General features: G+C 52.5%; 1 protein-coding gene across 3 annotated transcripts in view; it reads right to left on the bottom strand.

Annotated features, from left to right (window-relative positions):
* The window catches only part of PTP4A3 (protein tyrosine phosphatase 4A3), a 65935-nt gene extending 61108 nt beyond the window's left edge, over positions 1 to 4827 (bottom strand). For 2 of the 3 annotated variants that reach the window (XM_073590422.1, XM_073590420.1), the window contains exon 1: positions 4693 to 4827. The gene's annotated coding sequence lies outside the window, so the exon portion shown is untranslated. The remainder of the gene's footprint in view (positions 1 to 4692) is intronic. The other variant, XM_073590423.1, reaches the window with a different exon arrangement.
* Positions 4828 to 7894: the final 3067 nt, after the last annotated feature.

The raw sequence follows: 7894 nt of genomic DNA on the forward strand, positions 1-7894 counted from the left end.
TGATGTCACCTCCACGGTGACAATCCAGCAGTGAGGACGGGCAGCGCCATCTGTTACTCTGCTGGCAACAATGTATCACAGTGCGGAGCGTCCGCCGCACGTCACACCGTACACCGCTGATGGGGTCATATATACAGAAGATCACACACACTGGCACACAGGCAATACACCACTGTATACTCAGCGCGCAGACCGGGACGTATCACACCGGCTTGTATCCAGCACATATGGCCGGCCCTGCTAACACACAGGTGATATATTGTACATGTACGTTATATGCAGGACCTGTATCATGTGTGCGGTATACACAGGACCACCAAACACAGTATACACCACTGATGAGGTCATATATACTGGAGATCACGCCACACAGTGCGGTATACAGGAGAACGCACACACTGGTACACAGCGGACGCGCCACACAGTGCACAGACTGGGACGTATCACACCGGCTTGTATCCAGCACATATGGCCGGCCCTGCTCACACACAGGTGATATATTGTACATATACGTTATATGCAGGATCTGTATCATGTGTGCGGTATACACAGGACCACCAAACACAGTATACACCACTGATGAGGTCATATATACTGGAGATCACGCCACACAGTGCGGTATACAGGAGAACGCACACACTGGTACACAGCGGACGCGCCACACAGTGCACAGACTGGGACGTATCACACCGGCTTGTATCCAGCACATATGGCCGGCCCTGCTCACACACAGGTGATATATTGTACATATACGTTATATGCAGGATCTGTATCATGTGTGCGGTATACACAGGACCACCAAACACAGTATACACCACTGATGAGGTCATATATACTGGAGATCACGCCACACAGTGCGGTATACAGGAGAACGCACACACTGGTACACAGCGGACGCGCCACACAGTGCCGTATACAGGAGAACACACACTGGCACGCGCCACACAGTGCCGTATACAGGAGAACACACACTGGCACACAGGGGACTCGCCACACAGTGCAGTATACAGGAGAACGCACACTGGTACACAGCGGATGCGCCACACAGTGCGGTATACAGGAGAACACACTGGTACACAGCGGATGCGCCACACAGGAGAACACACACTGGTACACAGGGGACGCGCCACACAGTGCGGTATACAGGAGAACACACACTGGTACACAGGGGACGCGCCACACAGTGCCGTATACAGGAGAACGCACACACTGGTACACAGCGGACGCGCCACACAGTGCCGTATACAGGAGAACGCACACACTGGTACACAGCGGACGCGCCACACAGTGCCGTATACAGGAGAACGCACACACTGGTACACAGCGGACGCGCCACACAGTGCAGTATACAGGAGAACACACACTGGTACACAGTGGACGCGCCACACAGTGCCGTATACAGGAGAACACACACACTGGTACACAGGGGACGCGCCACACAGTGCAGTATACAGGAGAACGCACACACTGGTACACAGCGGACGCGCCACACAGTGCCGTATACAGGAGAACACACACTGGTACACAGTGGACGCGCCACACAGTGCGGTATACAGGAGAACACACACACTGGTACACAGGGGACGCGCCACACAGTGCAGTATACAGGAGAACACACACACTGGTACACAGCGGACGCGCCACACAGTGCCGTATACAGGAGAACACACACTGGTACACAGTGGACGCGCCACACAGTGCGGTATACAGGAGAACACACACACTGGTACACAGGGGACGCGCCACACAGTGCAGTATACAGGAGAACACACACACTGGTACACAGTGGACGCGCCACACAGTGCGGTATACAGGAGAACACACACACTGGTACACAGGGGACGCGCCACACAGTGCAGTATACAGGAGAACACACACTGGTACACAGCGGACGCGCCACAGAGTGCAGTATACAGGAGAACACACACACTGGTACACGGGGTCGCGCCACACAGTGCCGTATACAGGAGAACACACACTGGTACACAGCGCACGCGCCACACAGTGCAGTATACAGGAGAACACACACTGGTACACAGCGGACGCGCCACACAGTGCGGTATACAGGAGAACACACACACTGGTACACGGGGGACACGCCACACAGTGCCGTATACAGGAGAACACACACACACTGGTACACAGCGGACGCGCCACAGTGCAGTATACAGGAGAATGCACACACTGGTACACGGGGGACACGCCACACAGTGCCGTATACAGGAGAACACACACACACACTGGTACACAGCGGACGCGCCACAGTGCAGTATACAGGAGAATGCACACACTGGTACACGGGGGACACGCCACACAGTGCCGTATACAGGAGAACACACACACTGGTACACAGCGGACTCGCCACACAGTGCAGTATACAGGAGAACGCACACACTGGCACACAGGGGACGCGCCACACAGTGCCGTATACAGGAGAACGCACACACTGGCACACAGGGGACGCGCCACACAGTGCCGTATACAGGAGAACACACACTGGTACACGGGGGACGCGCCACACAGTGCGGTACAGTGCGGTATACAGGCTGAGAGATTAGCAAAGTTAGGATTTAGTCTAGAAAAAAACACGACTGAGGGGCGATCTAATAACCATGTATAAGTACATAAGGGGACAATACAAATATCTCTCCGAGGATCTGTTTATACCAAGGAAGGTGACGGTCACAAGGAGGCATTCTCTGCGTCTGGAGGAGAGAAGGTTTTTCCACCAACATAGAAGAGGATTCTTTACTGTTAGGGCAGTGAGAATCTGGAATTCCCTGCCTGAGGAGGTGGTGATGGCGAACTCAGTCGAGGGGTTCAAGAGAGGCCTGGATGTCTTCCCGGAGCGCAACAATATTGTATCTTACAGTTATTAGGTTCTTTAGAAGGACGTAGATCTGGGGATTTATTCTGACTATTTTATAGGCTGAACTGGATGGACTGTTTTTGGCCTTACTAACTAAAGCTATGGTACAGTGCGGTATACAGGCGGTACACACAGGCAGTATACAGTGGGGTATACAGGTGGCACAGTGCGGTATACACAGGCGGTACAGTGGGGTATACAGACAGTACACAGGCGGTACAGTGGGGTATAGTGGGGTATACACAGGCGGTACAGTGGGGTATAGTGCGGTATACACAGGCGGTACAGTGGGGTATACAGACAGTATACAGGCGGTACAGTGGGGTATAGTGCGGTATACACAGGCGGTACAGTGGGGTATACAGCGGTATACACAGGTGGTACAGTGGGGTATACAGACAGTACACAGGCGGTACAGTGGGGTATAGTGCGGTATACACAGGCGGTACAGTGGGGTATAGTGCGGTATACACAGGCGGTACAGTGGGGTATAGTGCGGTATACACAGGCGGTACAGTGGGGTATAGTGCGGTATACACAGGCGGTACAGTGGGGTATAGTGCGGTATACACAGGCGGTACAGTGGGGTATAGTGGGGTACACACAGGCGGTACAGTGGGGTACACACAGGCGGTACAGTGGGGTACACACAGGCGGTACAGTGGGGTACACACAGGCGGTACAGTGGGGTACACACAGGCGGTACAGTGGGGTACACACAGGCGGTACAGTGGGGTACACACAGGCGGTACAGTGGGGTACACACAGGCGGTACAGTGGGGTACACACAGGCGGTACAGTGGGGTACACACAGGCGGTACAGTGGGGTACACACAGGCGGTACAGTGGGGTACACACAGGCGGTACAGTGGGGTACACACAGGCGGTACAGTGGGGTACACACAGGCGGTACAGTGCGGTACACACAGGCGGTACAGTGCGGTACACACAGGCGGTACAGTGCGGTACACACAGGCGGTACAGTGCGGTACACACAGGCGGTACAGTGGGGTACAGTGCGGTACACACAGGCGGTACAGTGGGGTACAGTGCGGTATACACAGGCGGTACAGTGGGGTACAGTGCGGTATACACAGGCGGTACAGTGGGGTACACAGGCGGTACAGTGGGGTACACAGGCGGTACAGTGGGGTACACAGGCGGTACAGTGGGGTACACAGGCGGTACAGTGGGGTACACAGGCGGTACAGTGGGGTACACAGGCGGTACAGTGGGGTACACAGGCGGTACAGTGGGGTACACAGGCGGTACAGTGGGGTACACAGGCGGTACAGTGGGGTACACAGGCGGTACAGTGGGGTACACAGGCGGTACAGTGGGGTACACAGGCGGTACAGTGGGGTATACAGGCGGTACAGTGGGGTACACAGGCGGTACAGTGGGGTACACAGGCGGTACAGTGGGGTACACAGGCGGTACAGTGGGGTACACAGGCGGTACAGTGGGGTATACAGGCGGTACAGTGGGGTATACAGGCGGTACAGTGGGGTATACAGGCGGTACAGTGGGGTACAGTGCGGTATACACAGGCGGTACAGTGGGGTACAGTGCGGTATACACAGGCGGTACAGTGGGGTACAGTGCGGTATACACAGGCGGTACAGTGGGGTACAGTGCGGTATACACAGGCGGTACAGTGGGGTATAGTGCGGTATACAGGCGGTACACAGGCCATATATCGCACAGCCCGGAGCTGCTGTGTCGCCGTCGCCGCTGCTGCTGACACCGTGATATGACGGGACTCTCAGCCCTTTGTGCTGAGCAGCAGCGGCGGCGCCTCCGTCCCCCTTCCCGTCGCTTACCGTGCACCGCCCGCTCTCCTGCCGCTGCTCCTCCGAGGACTGCGTGCCGACACTGCCTCTCCCGACACCGATCAGCCGCCTCTGCTGCACGCTCCGCCCTTTCACGCAAAACGCCCCTAAACCATATAATTTATAGAGCCACGCCCTACTATGAGCAGCGTCGGGCATACCACGCCCCCTCATTGCGTGTCACACGGCTCTAGCTTATAAGGCCCGCCCACCGCTTGGTAACCCTGGACGCGCTGATTGGGCGAGGCTTCAGTGAAAAAATGTGGCCGTCACGTGACCTGGAGCAGAGGAGGCTAAAGTGTCCTGAGGTGACCTGGACACCGGGGAGAGAGGGCGGGAAACCCCGGACCACCGGCCGCGGAGACCCCGGGGCCGCCCCCTCCTCCACACCGTCAGCACGTGCAGGGAGGATGTGTGTAGGTGCTGAGCTACAGCTGACGGTATCACACGTGACAGGATAATGAGACACACAGCTCAGCAGTCAGTATCACACAGGATTGGATACATGGCTCAGCAGTCAGTATCACACAGGAGAGGATTGGATACATGGCTCAGCAGTCAGTATCACACAGGAGAGGATTAGATACACGGCTCAGTAGTCAGTATCACACAGGATAGGATTAGATACACGGCTCAGCAGTCAGTATCACATAGGATTGGATACATGGCTCAGCAGTCAGTATCACACAGGATAGGATTAGATACACGGCTCAGCAGTCAGTATCACACAGGATAGGATTAGATACACGGCTCAGCAGTCAGTATCACACAGGATAGGATTAGATACACGGCTCAGCAGTCAGTATCACACAGGAGAGGATTAGATACACGACTCAGCAGACAGTATCACATAGGATTAGATACACGGCTCAGCAGTCAGTATCACACAGGAGAGGATTAGATACACAGCTCAGCAGTCAGTATCACACAGGAGAGGATTAGATACACGGCTCAGCAGTCAGTATCACACAAGATAGGATTAGATACACGGCTCAGCAGTCAGTATCACACAGGAGAGGATTAGATACACGGCTCAGCAGTCAGTATCACACAGGAGAGGATTAGATACACAGCTCAGCAGTCAGTATCACACAGTATAGGATTAGATTCACGGCTCAGCAGTCAGTATCACACAGGATAGGATTAGATACACGGCTCAGCAGTCAGTATCACACAGGAGAGGATTAGATACACAGCTCAGCAGTCAGTATCACACAGGAGAGGATTAGATACACGGCTCAGCACTCAGTATCACACAGGAGAGGATTAGATACACGGCTCAGCAGTCAGTATCACACAGGATAGGATTAGATACACGGCTCAGTAGTCAGTATCACACAGGATAGGAATAGATACACGGCTCAGCAGTCAGTATCACACAGGAGAGGATTAGATACACGGCTCAGCAGACAGTATCACACACGATAGAATTAGATACACGGCTCAGCAGTTAGTATCACACAGGAGAGGATTAGATACACGGCTCAGCAGTCAGTATCACACAGGATAGGATTAGATACACAGTTCTGTAGGCAGTATCACAGGATAGGATTAGATACAGCAGTTGTGGATAGTGATTGCCTTAGCGGTGACTTTTCCATGGTCAGTTGTTGGTTCGGGATTGGTGAGTGACTTGTTCCCCCTGGAGTGGACGCTGCCCCCTATAGAAGACGGTGGACACGTGACCTTGTGAGGCTGCTGCTCTGTCTTTAGGGCCTCGTTCAGACGTCCGTGATTTCTTTCCTTCGTATATACACAGCTCCAGAACCTAAAATAGGAATGAAGCACAGTCCCTGTGGCTGCCTGTTTTTAGGCTGGTAGCTGCCACACATGCAGGGATCGCCTAACCTATAGGTAATCCCCTGGTGTTGCGGCTGTCGATCAGCTGCTAATCTGCAGCCGCAGGACTCCCAAGATACTAGGCTCACACTGTATCCAAGCACGTCCGCTCATCAATACAGAGGCCCTGCAATGCATTCCTGTGGTCACAGGTTACAAAACATGGACGTCTTCTTTTTTTTTTTAAATGCTTATATTTTGGGCTAATTTGTCTTCCTTGTTGCCACTTTTGCCTTTTAAAGGCTGATTGTGTTGCTGGCCATTTCAGTCTGTCGGCGAGCTCGGTCTGATGAAGAGTTTGTATCTCATTTATTATTTTTCTTTTTTTTTGTACGTTTGCAGTATTTCTCAGCCCCATAGGGGATGGAGGCAACGACTATCGAGTCTCCACGTTCCCTGTTCTGTCCCCGCGGCCGGACACCCACAAATTAATAAGTTATCACCTATGTTGTGGATATGGATAGGAGAACTTGTTTTCACCAGACAATAAAAAACGTTCTAAAGTTGTCCATACACTTTAAAAGTCTTTTTTTTTTTTTTTTTTTTTTTTTTACACCCTTTTAAAAACTTTTTCTGAGTACAGATACAATATACCATCACTTTTTGATCGGCGGGGGGCCGACTGCTATGAGGACAGAGGGTCTGTGTGGCTGATGTAGCGCAGTGTCCCCTCCATTGTTTTTCTTCCTCCATTGTAGTTGTGGCCTGTTCATTCTTCCATTGGCCAGCCCAGATAAGAAAGTATAACCTTGGTGATAAGCTGGGAAAAAAAAAACACTTTAATCAGTGTATAAGGACACTCCTCAGCTTGCTTTCATTGAATGGAAACAATCCTGGAGACTGACCCTGACCCATTTTTACTGCTAGTTCCCCGTATTTGCTTTTATGTGGGCACAGAACAGATACATAAGCGACCTTTAAGACCCCCTTCGGGTCAGGCTGTTTACTAATCGACCAAGCAGGTTATGTCCTTAGGGAAATCTAATCATAGCTGTAGCTGAGGAGCTATTCACACCATGGCCTGCTGACGCCAGCGAGGCAGAGGCGGTCATGCTTCTGTAAGGTCACATCAAGACCAATCAAATTATGACTGGTATTAGCGAGTGGATAACTGTCTAGGTTTCCCACTCATCGGCAATACGTTCCTCTTCCTCCGAGCAAATGACCTGTCTTATCTGCCCATGTATACAAGGCAAATTCTCAGGATAGCACAGTGTTTATCGCAATGTTACGTATCAAAGCGTAAGAAATCTAGAGCCTCCGGATGGTTTACTGATCGGGAGACTAAGAAGCTATGTGAACGGGGACACGTAGAGTTACTGATGGCTTGTTGTTCACTATAAGATTGAAATAT

The sequence above is a fragment of the Dendrobates tinctorius genome, unplaced genomic scaffold (genome assembly GCF_039654945.1).
Source record: "Dendrobates tinctorius isolate UK_male_01 unplaced genomic scaffold, ASM3965494v1 ptg000116l, whole genome shotgun sequence".
NCBI lineage: Eukaryota > Metazoa > Chordata > Amphibia > Anura > Dendrobatidae > Dendrobates > Dendrobates tinctorius.